Consider the following 13,409-nt stretch of genomic DNA (forward strand, 5'->3'; position numbering starts at 1 on the left):
CTGTTCAGACTGATACATTGAAATTAGCGGCTATGTGGATGCTGTACACTGTACAACCCTAGGGGCAGCTATTTACATGGGTGTCTATATGAATGACATCCTCTGTACAGTACTCAACGTGTAGCCGTCCTGATTGTAATATATTCAAGGCACATCTCTGTCTACTTTGGCAATTTAAATGATCCTGATTAAACCTTTGATAATACAAATAAATAAATATTTATTGACTGCCTACCAGTTATCATCTCAGAAATTTAAATGACATTTATCGTACAAAGTTATTTCTAACGATTTGTGCATATTTCAAAGTGCTTATTAGACTAATAGCATTACCATTCATTTATTAATTCTAATAAACAACAATTGAGCAGCTAAGTTCCAGGCATGATTCAAAAGGCTGGATTCAACAAACGTGTTGAACACTAACTACAAATCTCACAAAAACTATTAACTGATTCCTTCAAAGATAAAAGCGTATGCATTTTTGCAATTTGTTTATGCCACTTTACATATGAAGGTAGTCTCCAAAGCCTCTTTGTTTCGTAGACACTCATCTACTAAAACCTGGTTCTTGCATTTCCAACAATCCAATATGCTAGGATGCCCCAGTGAATATAAAGCTTTTACATACTTTTTTTTTTTTTCCCCTCCTAGCTCTATCAAGAGAAGGGCCAGAAAGTTAAGTTAGCTGCTTTAAAGGTTTCCTGGAAGCACTAGGGAAACCATTTTTCATAGAGTAAGTGTGTGGCTGCATTGTCCAGGAAAGAGAGTGTAATCAGTCTTGGATCCCTGGATCACTCTGTGGAAGAATGCTGATCTCCACCTAGAAACATTTCATTTGGACTGTTAGATGAGCAAGAAATAAATGAAAATTGGGGGGTTTGTTTTAGCAGCAAGCTCTGCTCAACACCTTCACTGGAAAAGGAGACAATATGGCCATGTTTGTACCCCAAATCTGCTGAGCTGCTTATACAAGTAACATTACGTTCTTAACTTTGGAACCCAATTAAGGATGGCTCTGCCTCCAGTCTTTATTAAATTGCTTCCAAGTGTTTGGATGGTCTAACTATGTGTGACTATCACTACCGGAAAATTGTTATGCGCAGTTCCAAAAGCTGATAATTAGCTTAAAAAAGCCACTCGGGAGGAACAACTACACACATACATACATAGAGTCACACACACGCACGAACACAGTAGTATGCAGACTTTCAGGTGACTTTTACCATTTTAACTATTGTCATTATCAGCATCAGCGTCTTCCTCCTCGTTATTTTTTAAGTCAAGAGGCTTAAAGAAACCTGAAATGATAATCCAGAATATTCGCAGCAACTCAAGAAGAATGAATGAGGTGACCCCAGGAAGGGAGTGGGCCGTCCTTTTAATGAATCATCATCACAGTCTCTCTGTGCTGTTTGTCCTATGACCTCAGGTGGCATGCAGCATTATGCCAGGCATCTGGGTTTGAGTGGCCCTCCAGCTCCTCCAGAATTACTGAAAAGTTGGTATTTTACGTGAGTGTCGGTATGAAAGGCTGCAGCATGGGTGAGTGAGGAGTTTATTCTCCCTGAAGAAGGGGCTCAGGATCCACCCGCTGCAGGCCACAATTTTGCCCCGGGGGACTGTTCAGGCTTTCTGTTGGACTGGCAATTTGAGCCAAGCTAGGGGCCAAAAGCCATAATGGGCTAAACACTAGGGAGGTGAGTTCTGTTAAATTCCAGTAACATCCACACTTCCAGGGAAGCTGCAAAAGTCATTCCTGTCAGACGTCCTCAAAATCAACAGCCAAATTACTCCTGCTAAATGCTCTGAGCTACCGAGTAAAGGCCTGTACTGTTTTAAATAGTAACTCAAACCCTCTAGTCCCATGCCTCAGTCATAATTATGAAAATTCTCATCAGTATCCTCCTTAATGCATGGTAATGATTATTTAATTGATTGACTACCACGTGCAAGGTACTCTTTCAGGTGCTTTATGTGTGCCGGATGCTTAAGTCTCGTGACAGCCTTGCAAAGTTATAAAGAATAGCAAGAAATAAGAGTTGTTATCCCATCTTATAGATGGGGCAAGAGAAATTCAGGGCACGTAAGCAACTTGCTCAGTGTCGCCCCAGTGGTGATATCAATGTAGTTAAAGTATATTCTCGAAAAAAAAAAAAAAAAAGACTTCTGTATGTAAGAGCTGATTCCAAGCTCAGGGACATTTTAAACAAATTTTTACTAGAAAAAAGTTACTATGGTAAACATTAAGAATAGAGAGGTGTCCTCGTCAAGCAACTCCTATCATGAATAATTTGGAATTAAGGGGTTTTGAATGATCTCTATCTTATTTTCCTTGGAGCAGAGCCAAGTTCTTTTTTTTTTTTTTTTTTTTTTTTTTTGCGGTATGCGGGCCTCTCACTGTTGTGGCCTCTCCCGTTGCGGAGCACAGGCTCCGGACGCGCAGGCTCAGCGGCCATGGCTCACGGGCCCAGCAGCTCCGCGGCATGTGGGATCTTCCCGGACCGGGGCACGAACCCGTGTCCCCTGCATTGGTAGGCGGACTCTCAACCACTGCGCCACCAGGGAAGCCCCGAGCCAAGTTCTTAATGAGAGTTTCTGCAAAAGAGGAACCTGGGGCTGAATCTTATTTATAGAGGCAAAAGATTTTTTAAATTTCAGTCTCACATTCTTACTCTCCACTTGAATTTGCCAATTAACACAAGAATAGCAAATGATGTGAAGACTAAGTGTTAGTTGTCTGCGTCCTAGTCCTCCTTACTGCAAATCCTTAGTGTAGGTTTAAGGCAGGGTTATGCTGAGTGGTATAATTGCTCTAGTCCACAGCAAGATTTCATAGTCATACTGTGGAACAAGTATAGCTAACTTATGTTTAGTATGGTAATCTCTCAGGATCCCAGGGGATTGGTCCAGGACTTCCACAGACACCAAAATCCATGAATACTCCAGTCCCTTATATAAAATGGCATATCATTTGCATTTGACCTACACACATTCTCCCACATACTTTAAATCATCTCTAGATTACTTATAATATCTAATACAATGTAAATGCTATGTAAATAGTTGCAAATACAATGGAAACACTATGTAAATAGTGTCGTGCATGACAGATTCAACTTTAGCCTTTTGGAACTTTCTGGATTTTTTTTTTTCAAAATATTTTCAACCTGTGGTTGGTTTAATTCACGGATTCGGAACCTGTGGATACGGAGGTCTGGAGGCCCAACTGTAACTGATTTAATTAAAGTGGGGGTAGATTCATTGCTGTGCTATAGCCTCTGCTCGTACTTGTTGACAAAGCTGACTGCACACAATGCTTCCTCATCTAAATTGGCAAATGCTACAAATCAGGACTTTTATTCCCCAAGAGGCAGTTAAACGTTTACCAGCACGCTACTGACTGGACTGTATTATTTGCTCAAAAATATCTGTTGTCTTCCCTGTGGGTCTGTATACTGCCTTTCCCTGTGAGAGGACAATATTTTTCACCTACTGCAGTCAGGCTTGACTACGTGACTTGCTTTGGTCAATGGAATGTGACCGGAAGTACGTGTGCCATGTCTAAGCAGAGGAGAGTGTGCCCATTTTTTTTTTCCTCTGACACAAGCTGGCACGTCCCACATAGTGTCTGTGCCTACAGTCTGAGTCCTAGAATAAAGAGGATGTGGAGCAAAATCACAGCCAACCTGTAGAGGACATAGACATAAGCAAGGGATACAGCTTTCCCGTTATAAAGATCTGGGTCTTGTTGTTACTCTGGCATTACTGAGGCTGAGCTGATTGATACAGCAATTGGGACTTATAATTGAGGCTGCCAGAGTGGAAAACCTAAGTCGTGGGACATTAACCCTGGGCTTGGGAGTGGGAAGCAAAAAGAATATGCATTGAAGGATGGAAAAACAGCAACTCATGTTATCTAGTGGCAATACATTTGGTAAAACTCTCACCTGTGATCACTGGGAGGACAGATATGTACTGAATGACCTTGTGGCTTTAGACAAAGAGGTTATGAAACGGAATGTTACTGGCATGCCTGAGATGCTACGGTCTGCATGGGATGAAATATTATACGAAAAAGTTGAGTTTAGGAAAAAATTGTACATTTTGGAGAGATTGAAGGGAGTAGAAATGTCCAGAAATTTGAGGGCTCAGAGGAGAATGTAATTGATTCTGATTTCCATATAAAAGATAACCCTGAGGACTTTAAGTGACCAAGGCTGATTAAAATTGAGCCTTGTACCAAGGATCAACAGAAGGTATGGTGCCTCTGTGAAAACCTCTGAATTGATGAAGGTGGCACCAATTATGGTTCTCCCACTGAAGAAAAATAAACTCACAATACCTGCAATTAAGTCTAGAGAGAACCATAACTAGAGAAGAATTGGGGATGTGGCCATAGGCACATGACGTTTGATTTTGGAGTCTACTACTTGCAGCTAAGAGCATTCTCCATAATAAACTGCATTACAGGGTTGTTGGCAGGATAAACTGAGATTGTATACATAAAACATTTAGCAAGGTAGACTAGTTCTTTCGACTAACACGGGCCAGAGAGCAGGTAAGAAGTAGCTAAGAAATCTCAGTTAAAAGATTCAATGCTAATAATTTCAGCAAATGAAAATGATCCTGTATTGGGTCTGTGTGGTGGAATGGAAAGAACTTGGGTTATAGAATCATACAGAGTTGAGTTTGAAATCTACCTCTGCCACTTGACAAGCTGAATGGCACTGAGCAAATTGCACACAAAAAAATTCTGGGCCGTGGTTCTCTCATCTATAAAATGGGGATAATATCGTCTCCTTGTAATGATTAACATAACTAAATAATAAAGCATGAGACATCATTCTTGGTGTCTAGACATTCAGTATATACTGTACAGGTGTCCTCCAAAAGTACCTGCTACCACCACTACCTCATGCTGGCCCCTCCTGACAGAATATGATTTTACCTGTCAAAGGAAGGCAGGAGGGTTATTGCTCCAAAGCACCTTCTCCTATGATGCCTCTGACGAACAGGAAGGCTGTTGAAGGGCTGGAAAGAGGGGTGTATTGTTTTATACCCAAGGTCTTTCTAACGAATATTTTATGATTTTCTCAGTATTTATTATTTTGCCAGAATTCAAACAAACAAACTTGATTTGCTTTAGAAAAGAAAAGAGAGAATCACAAAAACTAAGAGCGGAGCTCCTGGGTAATGCAGAGCGCTGATTTGGTGAGCCCATCTCTGACTGCAGGGAGTTATCTATCCCAGTCAATGTGTAGCATTCCCACTGATGACCTCTGTTGTCTAAGGACGGTCATTTGCCTTCATTGGTACAATAAACTGAATTAAAGTGTATATATTCCAGTATATTCCATGCTTGGGGTGAAGACTTCTCTCTCTTGCTGGCCATGAAAAAGAAAGCACAAAGCTTCAGGACTGTTGGCTGCCATCTTGGAGCTTTGAGGGGAGCCAGGCTTAGAATGACCCCAGATGCTGAGGACAGTAGCACAGAGGAATGGAAACAGCTTGCATCTGTGATGCCATCTTTGAGCTGATAACCATACTGCATCTGGATCCTCATTCAATCTCTGGGTTTACAGTTACAGGAGGTAATGGATTTCCTTATTTTTATGCCAGGCTATCAATGGATAGAAACTGATCAGTAATGAGAGTGGGGCAGCACCAAAGGGTAGAGTACACCAGGGGGGCTGAGGGTCACAGCCCCAAAATCTAGTCACCTGGGTTCCTATCCTGCTTCTGCATTGTGCTAGCTGTGTGGCCATTGGAAAATCACTCAGCCTCTCTGTGCTTCAGTTCCTGCATCAGAGAAACAATGATAATACTAGTTCTTATCTCATAGAGTTCCTGAGAGGATACATTTGCACAATTCACACAATACAGTGCCTGGCGCATAGTAAGTTTTAATATAATCTGATGCATTATCATGATTACCTCCAGATGCGAAGATCATCTGAGCATCTACAGAGTGATGCTGAACTGGGGCCCCAATTCTCTTCCTGTCTGTCCTTGACTGTATCTCCTCATTATGTCGGATTTTGTTCTCATTCCCTCTCTGGATCGTCTTTCCTTCCCTTGTTCCTTTCACTAGCCATAATTGGCATTGATTTATAGCGTTATTTGCTGTATTTTTAAAATTAATTACTTATTTACTTTTGGCTGTGTTGGGTCTTTGTTTCTGTGCGAGGGCTTTCTCCAGTTGCGGCGAGCTGGGGCCACTCTTCATCGCGGTGCGCGGGCCTCTCACTGTCGTGGCCTCTCCCGTTGTGGAGCACAGGCTCCAGATGCGCAGGCTCAGTAGTTGTGGCTCACAGGCTTAGTTGCTCCATGGCATGTGGGATATTCCCAGACGGCTCGAACCCGTGTCCCCTGCATCGGCAGGCAGATTCTTAACCACTGCCGCATGAGGGAAGCCCCTAATGTATTTTAAAATATGTAATTTTACATTTCTTCTTTTTAATTTACGAAGTCAAAGATAGAACATTTTCTATTTCCTTCAATAAAAAAAGAATGTTTAGATTTGCTTTTTTTATATCCCTATTACATTCATCTTCTTGGCTTTGGTCCAGCGTTCCACTCCATCAAAATCATTTTAAAGCTTGACATTGCCCGTTATTGCCTTCACCATCTTTCCTGGCTTTATGTCATCTGCCTTTTAAGCTTTCACCAAGTCCTTGACAGAACCTGCAATTTAGGACTACTCTATCAGTTATCAGTTTAGGCATATGTGGTGGAAAACTCTAAATCAGTGCCTCTCAAGCTTACTGAGTGTGTGAATCACCTGGAGAGCTTGTTGAAACACAGATTCCTGGGCCTCAGAGCAGCTCTGTAGTGGGGACTGAGGATTTGCAGAGAAATAGTGCTGAATAGGGCTGCCCTAAATAGTGGCTTCATCAAGTTAGTGGTTTATTTTCTCTTATGTTAAAGAAATTCATAGGCACGTGGTCCAGGGCTGGTACTATGGTGTCAGAACCTAGGCTTCTTCTGTCTCCTTTCTGCTGTACAGGCACGCGGTTTCCTATTCCAAAATGGTTGCTTGAGCTCCAGCCATTGTGTCCACATTCAAGTCAGTAAGAATGAGGATGTCCCCTCTTTTTAAGGACATGTTCCAGAAGTTGTCCATGGCACTTCCACTTATATCTTCTTGAGAAGCACTTGGTCATATAGTTAAATCACACTAGTGAAATCAGTGGGAGGGTGGGTAACTTAGGGCTCCTGGGCACGGAAGCTTTGTTTTTGGCCCGTGTATCTTGTAGGCCAGCCTCCAGCCTCCATGACCTTCCTTGAGTTCCAAAGGGCTATTCAAACAGTTGCTAATCAAGGGAGGAGCAGCCAAGAGACCACCTGAGGCGAGATTAAAGGGACCAGAGAAGCTCATCAAGATTAGGAGACCAACAACCTGAGACCCTGCATACACCCTCATCTTGTCAGCAACCCCACCCTTGAAGTATTCTTATAAAACTCATCAAATCCTCCTGGGTTGGGACACATAGTTTTTTGAGACAGGAACCTGCTGTGTAGCCCTTTGGCTGGCAAAGCAATAAAGCTATCCTTTTCCACTTCACCCAAAATTCTTTCTGAGATTTGATCCAGCACCCATGCATAGAGGCTGAGCTTTCAGCATCACTAGTTGCAAAAAAATCTAGGAAATACAGCTTTTATGTTGGGTGCCATGTACCCAGATAAAAATCAGGGTTTTATGACAACATTAGAGGAGAATGCATTTCTGACATTACTGATTTTTCAATGTAGTCACATTCAATCTCTTCCCCCAACTCTCCAGCTAGAGGTTTGTGATCTGAATCCCACTATGTGCTAGGCAGTTAACTTTAAATTCTGAATTTCTAGGTCTGATCATCCTCTTGTTTATCTGTTCAGGCTACTGTAACAAAACACTATGGACTGGGTGGCTTAAACAACAACATTTGGTTGCAGGTGAGAATCTCATCCTGGCTTGCAGACTGCGAGAGAAAGAGAGGTAGATTGTGCTTTGGTATTTGGTATCTCTTCTTATAAGGACACTAATCCTATCACATCAGGGCCCTACCCTTATGACCTCATTTAACCTTGATTACCTCCTTGTAGGCCCCATCTCCATATATAGGCACTGTGTTGGTGAGCAGTGGTTTAGGTCTTCAGTATATGAATTTTGAGGGTGAAAATTCAGTCCATAGCATCTCCTTATAGGTAAGTATTATTACTTTAATTTTAGAGTTCAGGAAATCGAGTCTCAGAGAGTTTTTTTTTTTTTTTTTTTTTATGTACACAAAACTCCTTAGACAAAAAGCCTACTGGCTCTAGCTTGCCTTGAGGAAAGCTGTATTGTCCAAAGGGTACATGGGCCAGTTTCTTTTTTTTTTTTTTTAACATCTTTATTGGGGTATAATTGCTTTAAAATGGTGTGTTAGTGTCTGCTTTATAACAAAGTGAATCAGTTGTACATATACATATGTTCCCATATCTCTTCCCTCTTGCTTCTCCCTCCCTCCCACCCTCCCTATCCCACCCCTCCAGGCGGTCACAAAGCACTGAGCTGATCTCCCTGTGCTATGCGGCTGCTTCCCACTAGCTATCTGCCTTACATTTTGTAGTGTATATAGGTCCATGCCTCTCTCCCGCTTTGTCTCAGCTCACCCTTATCCCGCCCCATATCCTCAAGTCCCTTCTCTAGTAGGTCTGTGTCTTTATTCCTGTCTTACCCCTAGGTTCTTCATGACATTTTTTTTCCCTAAAATTCCATATATATGTGTTAGCATATGGTATTTGTCTTTCTCTTTCTGACTTACTTCACTCTGTATGACAGACTCTAGGTCTATCCACCTCATTACAAATAGCTCAATTTCACTTCTTTTTATGGCTGAGTAATATTCCATTGTATATATGTGCCACATCTTCTTTATCCATTCATCTGATGATGGGCACTTAGGTCGTTTCCATCTCCGGGTTATGGTAAATAGAGCTGCAATGAACATTTTGGTACATGACTCTTTTTGAATTATAGTTTTCTCAGGGTATATGTCCAGTAGTGGGATTGCTGGGTCATATGGTAGTTCTATTTGTAGTTTTTTAAGGAACCTCCATACTGTTCTCCATAGTGGCTGTATCAATTTACATTCCCACCAACAGTGCAAGAGGGTTCCCTTTACTTCACACCCTCTCCAGCATTTATTGTTTGTAGATTTTTTGATGATGGCCATTCTGACTGGTATGAGATGATATCTCATTGTAGTTTTGATTTTCATTTCTCTAATGATTAATGATGTTGAGCATTCTTTCATGTGTTTGTTGTCAGTCTGTATATCTTCTTTGGAGAAATGTCTATTTAAGTCTTCTGCCCATTTTTGGATTGGGTTGTTTGTTTTTTTGTTATTGAGCTGCATGAGCTGCTTGTAAATTTTGGAAATTAATCCTTTGTCAGTTGCTTCATTTGCAAATATTTTCTCCCATTCTGAGGGTTGTCTTTTGGTCTTGTTTATGGTTTCCTTTGCTGTGCAAAAGATTTGAAGTTTCATTAGGTCCCATTTGTTTATTTTTGTTTTTATTTCCATTTCTCTAGGAGGTGGGTCAAAAAGGATCTTGCTGTGATTTATGTCATAGAGTGTTCTGCCTATGTTTTCCTCTAAGAGTTTGATAGTTTCTGGCCTTACATTTAGGTCTTTAACCCATTTTGAGCTTATTTTTGTGTATGTTGTTAGGGAGTGATCTAATCTCATACTTTTACATGTAGCTGTGCAGTTTTCCCAGCACCACTTATTGAAGAGGCTGTCCTTTCTCCACTGTACATTCCTGCCTCCTTTATCAAAGATAAGGTGACCATATGTGTGTGGGTTTATCTCTGGGCTTTCTATCCTGTTCCATTGATCTATCTTTCTGTTTTTGTGCCAGTACCATACTGTCTTAATTACTGTAGCTTTGTAGTATAGTCTGAAGTCAGGGAGCCTGATTCCTCCAGCTCCGTTTTTTGTTCTCAAGATTGCTTTGGCTATTCGGAGTCTTTTGTGTTTCCATACAAATTGTGGAATTTTTTGTTCTAGTTCTGTGAAAAATGCCAGTGGTAGTTTGATAGGGATTGCATTGAATCTGTAGATTGCTTTGGGTTCAGAGAGGTTTTGTGTTTTTTATTTTAAAGACTTTTTTTTTTGATGTGGACCATTTTTAAAATCTTTATTGAATTTGTTACAATGTTGCTTTTTTTTTTTTTTTTTTGCGGTACGCAGGCCTCTCACTGTTGTGGCCTCTCCTGTTGCAGAGCACAGGCTCCGGATGCGCAGGCTCACGGGCCCAGCCACTCTGCGGCATGTGGGATCCTCCCAGACCGGGGCATGAACCCGCGTCCCCTACATCGGCAGGCAGACTCTCAACCACTTTACCACCAGGGAAGCCTGCTTCTGTTTTTTATGTTTTGGTTTTTTGACCACGAGGCATGTGGGATCGTAGCTCCCCAAGCAGACCAGGGATCAGACCCACACCCCCTGCATTGGAAGGTGAAGTCTTAACCACTGGACTGCCAGGGAAGTCCCTCCTTTGAATCTTGGTTTGTGCATTTAGTTTCTTTGGGACCTCAGGAAAATCATTAAAAATCTCTGAGGGTCTTCCCTGGTGGTCCAGTGGTTAAAATTTCACCTTCCAATGTAGAGGGTGTGGGTTTGATCCCTGGTTGGGGAACTAAGATCCTACATGCCTCCTGGCCAAAAAACCAAAACACAAAAAGCAGAACCAACATTGTAACAAATTCAATAAAGACTTTAAAAATGGTCCACATCCAAAAAGTCTTAAAAAATAAAAGATTCAAATGAATTCTGTCAAAGTTCAGGATCCTTCTAATGCATCATTCTGCATCACAGGAATAATGCATTTGTTTGCAGGATAAGCCTTGAATCAGCCATATTGTTGCATAATATGCAACCACAAAAGAATCGCAGGGATAGGCGTCCATTTCACTCCTGTGTCTGCATCATCTGGGGACTGGCTGATCTAGGCTGGGAACGACTGGGTGCCTCTAAGCTGGGGCAAGGTCTGCCCCCACAAGTCTCTCATCTTCCTTGGACCCATGAGCTTGTGAGGGTCTCATGACCCACCCCTCAAGCACATTCCCACCCCTGCTTGCAGTAGGTCTGCTTCTATTTGAAGGCCAAAGAAAGTCATGTGCGGAAGACCAAGGTATGCAGGACGCTTGTCCCAGGAGGGAGTAAATATTTTGGAATGTATTCTAATCTCCCCCAAGCCTGTAGGCATATGCATTGAAGTGGAAAGAGAGCCAGACTGAGAATCAGGAGTCCTGAGCTCTGGGTCCAGATCTGCCGTTAATGGCTTGTGTGACCTTGGACACATTACTAATCCTTTTCGGATCTGGAAGGCCTATTCAGACTTTGGCCTTATGAAGCTATGGCTTGAAAAAACAAATCACTGCCTCTCAAACTCCTAATCTCCTCTCAGTGTAGTTTAGTCTCTTTACTTATTCTGAGCTAAAATACACACAGCGCTAGAGCCCCTTCTCAACTGCTGGGCGAATGGTCATGACTCTGTTAATGATCAAACTGGAGCACCATGCAGCAGCCCTGCTGGTCACATGAAAGCTCAGGAAGAAATGAAGCCACTGGGAAAAGCCACTGATGCCATGACCTTCTGCTCCCAGGGCCTGAGTGCCGGCCAAGCCTCTGCTCAGACAGGTGAGCTTTAAGTTTGGTGATTTATGATAATGCCTCTGAGCGCGTGGGTAAACATGCCATGGTTTATTTTGCAGAATTAATGAAGTCTGATTAATCTTTCAGTCCCCAGCAGATTCTGTTCTGAGAAATGAAGCGAGACTGTCAGGCTTTTGTGTGAATTACGGAGGGAGGATTCACAACACGGGAATCATCTGGTGTCCTCACAACGTGATCTTTTTTTTTTTTTGCGGTACGCGGGCCTCTCACTGTTGCGGCCTCTCCCGTTACGCAGCACAGGCTCCGGACATGCAGGCTCAGTGGCCATGGCTCACGGGCCCAGCCGCTCCACGGCATGTGGGATCTTCCCGGACTGGGACACGAACCCACGTCCCCTGCATCGGCAGGCGGACTCTCAACCACTGCGCCACCAGGAAAGCCCCCACAACGTGATCTTTTAAATCCCGAGCATCTCTGGGTGGAGGTTTTGCCATCGTTAGACGGGATGACTACTGACTAGGGAGAGCGCCTTCTAAGAACACATGTGATACAGTAATAGCTGCTACAGTTATTTGAGCTATTACCACGTCAGGCCCCTGCTTGATCCTTCGCACACATGGTCCCAATTATTGGAAAGAGCACCCACTTTTTTTTTTTGTGAATGCACCACACATGTGAGATCTTAGTTCCCTGACCAGGGATCGAACCCGTGCCCCTGCACTGGAAGCTCAGAGTCTTAACTACTGGACCACCAGGGAAGTCCCAAGAGCACCCACTTTGACTTGGATACATACTAGCTCAAATCCCGGTCTCATAATTTCCAAGCTGGGTGACCTTCAATGTGTAACATGGGCACAGTTTTTGCCCCTCACCCTATCTTTCACCCACAACTTCTCTGCCTACCCACGTTCTATAGCATGGATCATCCCAGCACGTTGACATCTCACACTTTGGTAGGAGAGATAAATATGTAAACAGCAAACTATATTGAAAATAAAACTCATGAACCCTTGGGTGGCTCCATGCTGCAGGCTGGAAAACTCAATTTATCTACAACACTGGGGCTAAATCTCTCTTAAAAAGAATTGGAGGTTATAAAGACTTGTCTCAAAATTTGTGGTTGCTATTACTGGGATACACAAATGAGGTGAAGGAGGTTATAATGTAATGGAAAGGGCACTGGGATAACGATCAGGAAAGGTGAATTTGAGTCCTGATTCTGTTGATCAAAATGTGTGATTTGGGGTAAGGTCACTTTTTGAGTCTTGGTTTCCTCACCGGTAAAGTGGGGAATGTTAACGCCTGTCCTGCGTTCTGCACAGACTTCTTGCAGAGACCCTAGCAGATAAAAGCTGTCAATGAGGACTTCCCTGGTGGCGCAGTGGTTAAGAATTCTCCTGCCAATGCAGTCAGGGGACACGGGTTTGAGCCCTGGTCTGGGAAGATCCCACATGCCGTGGAGCAGCTAAGCCCGTGAGCCATGGCTGCTGAGCCTGCGCGTCCGGAGCCTGCGCTCCGCAATGGGAGAGGCCACAACGGTGAGAGGCCCACGTACCGGAAAAAAAAAAAAAAAATATATATATATATATATATATAATGGGTGGGACAGAAGAAAGACAGGTCTAGTATTTCTCCATCCTCATCTTGTACCACTGTTCTCCCCACTTACTCTGTTATAATGATGTTGGCATTCGGTCCTTTCCTTGAATAAACCAAGCTCATTCCCACCTCACGGCCTTTGCCCTTGCTGTTTCCTCTCCC

Source organism: Phocoena phocoena, chromosome 17 (assembly GCF_963924675.1).
Source record: "Phocoena phocoena chromosome 17, mPhoPho1.1, whole genome shotgun sequence".
In the NCBI taxonomy this organism is placed as follows: domain Eukaryota; kingdom Metazoa; phylum Chordata; class Mammalia; order Artiodactyla; family Phocoenidae; genus Phocoena; species Phocoena phocoena.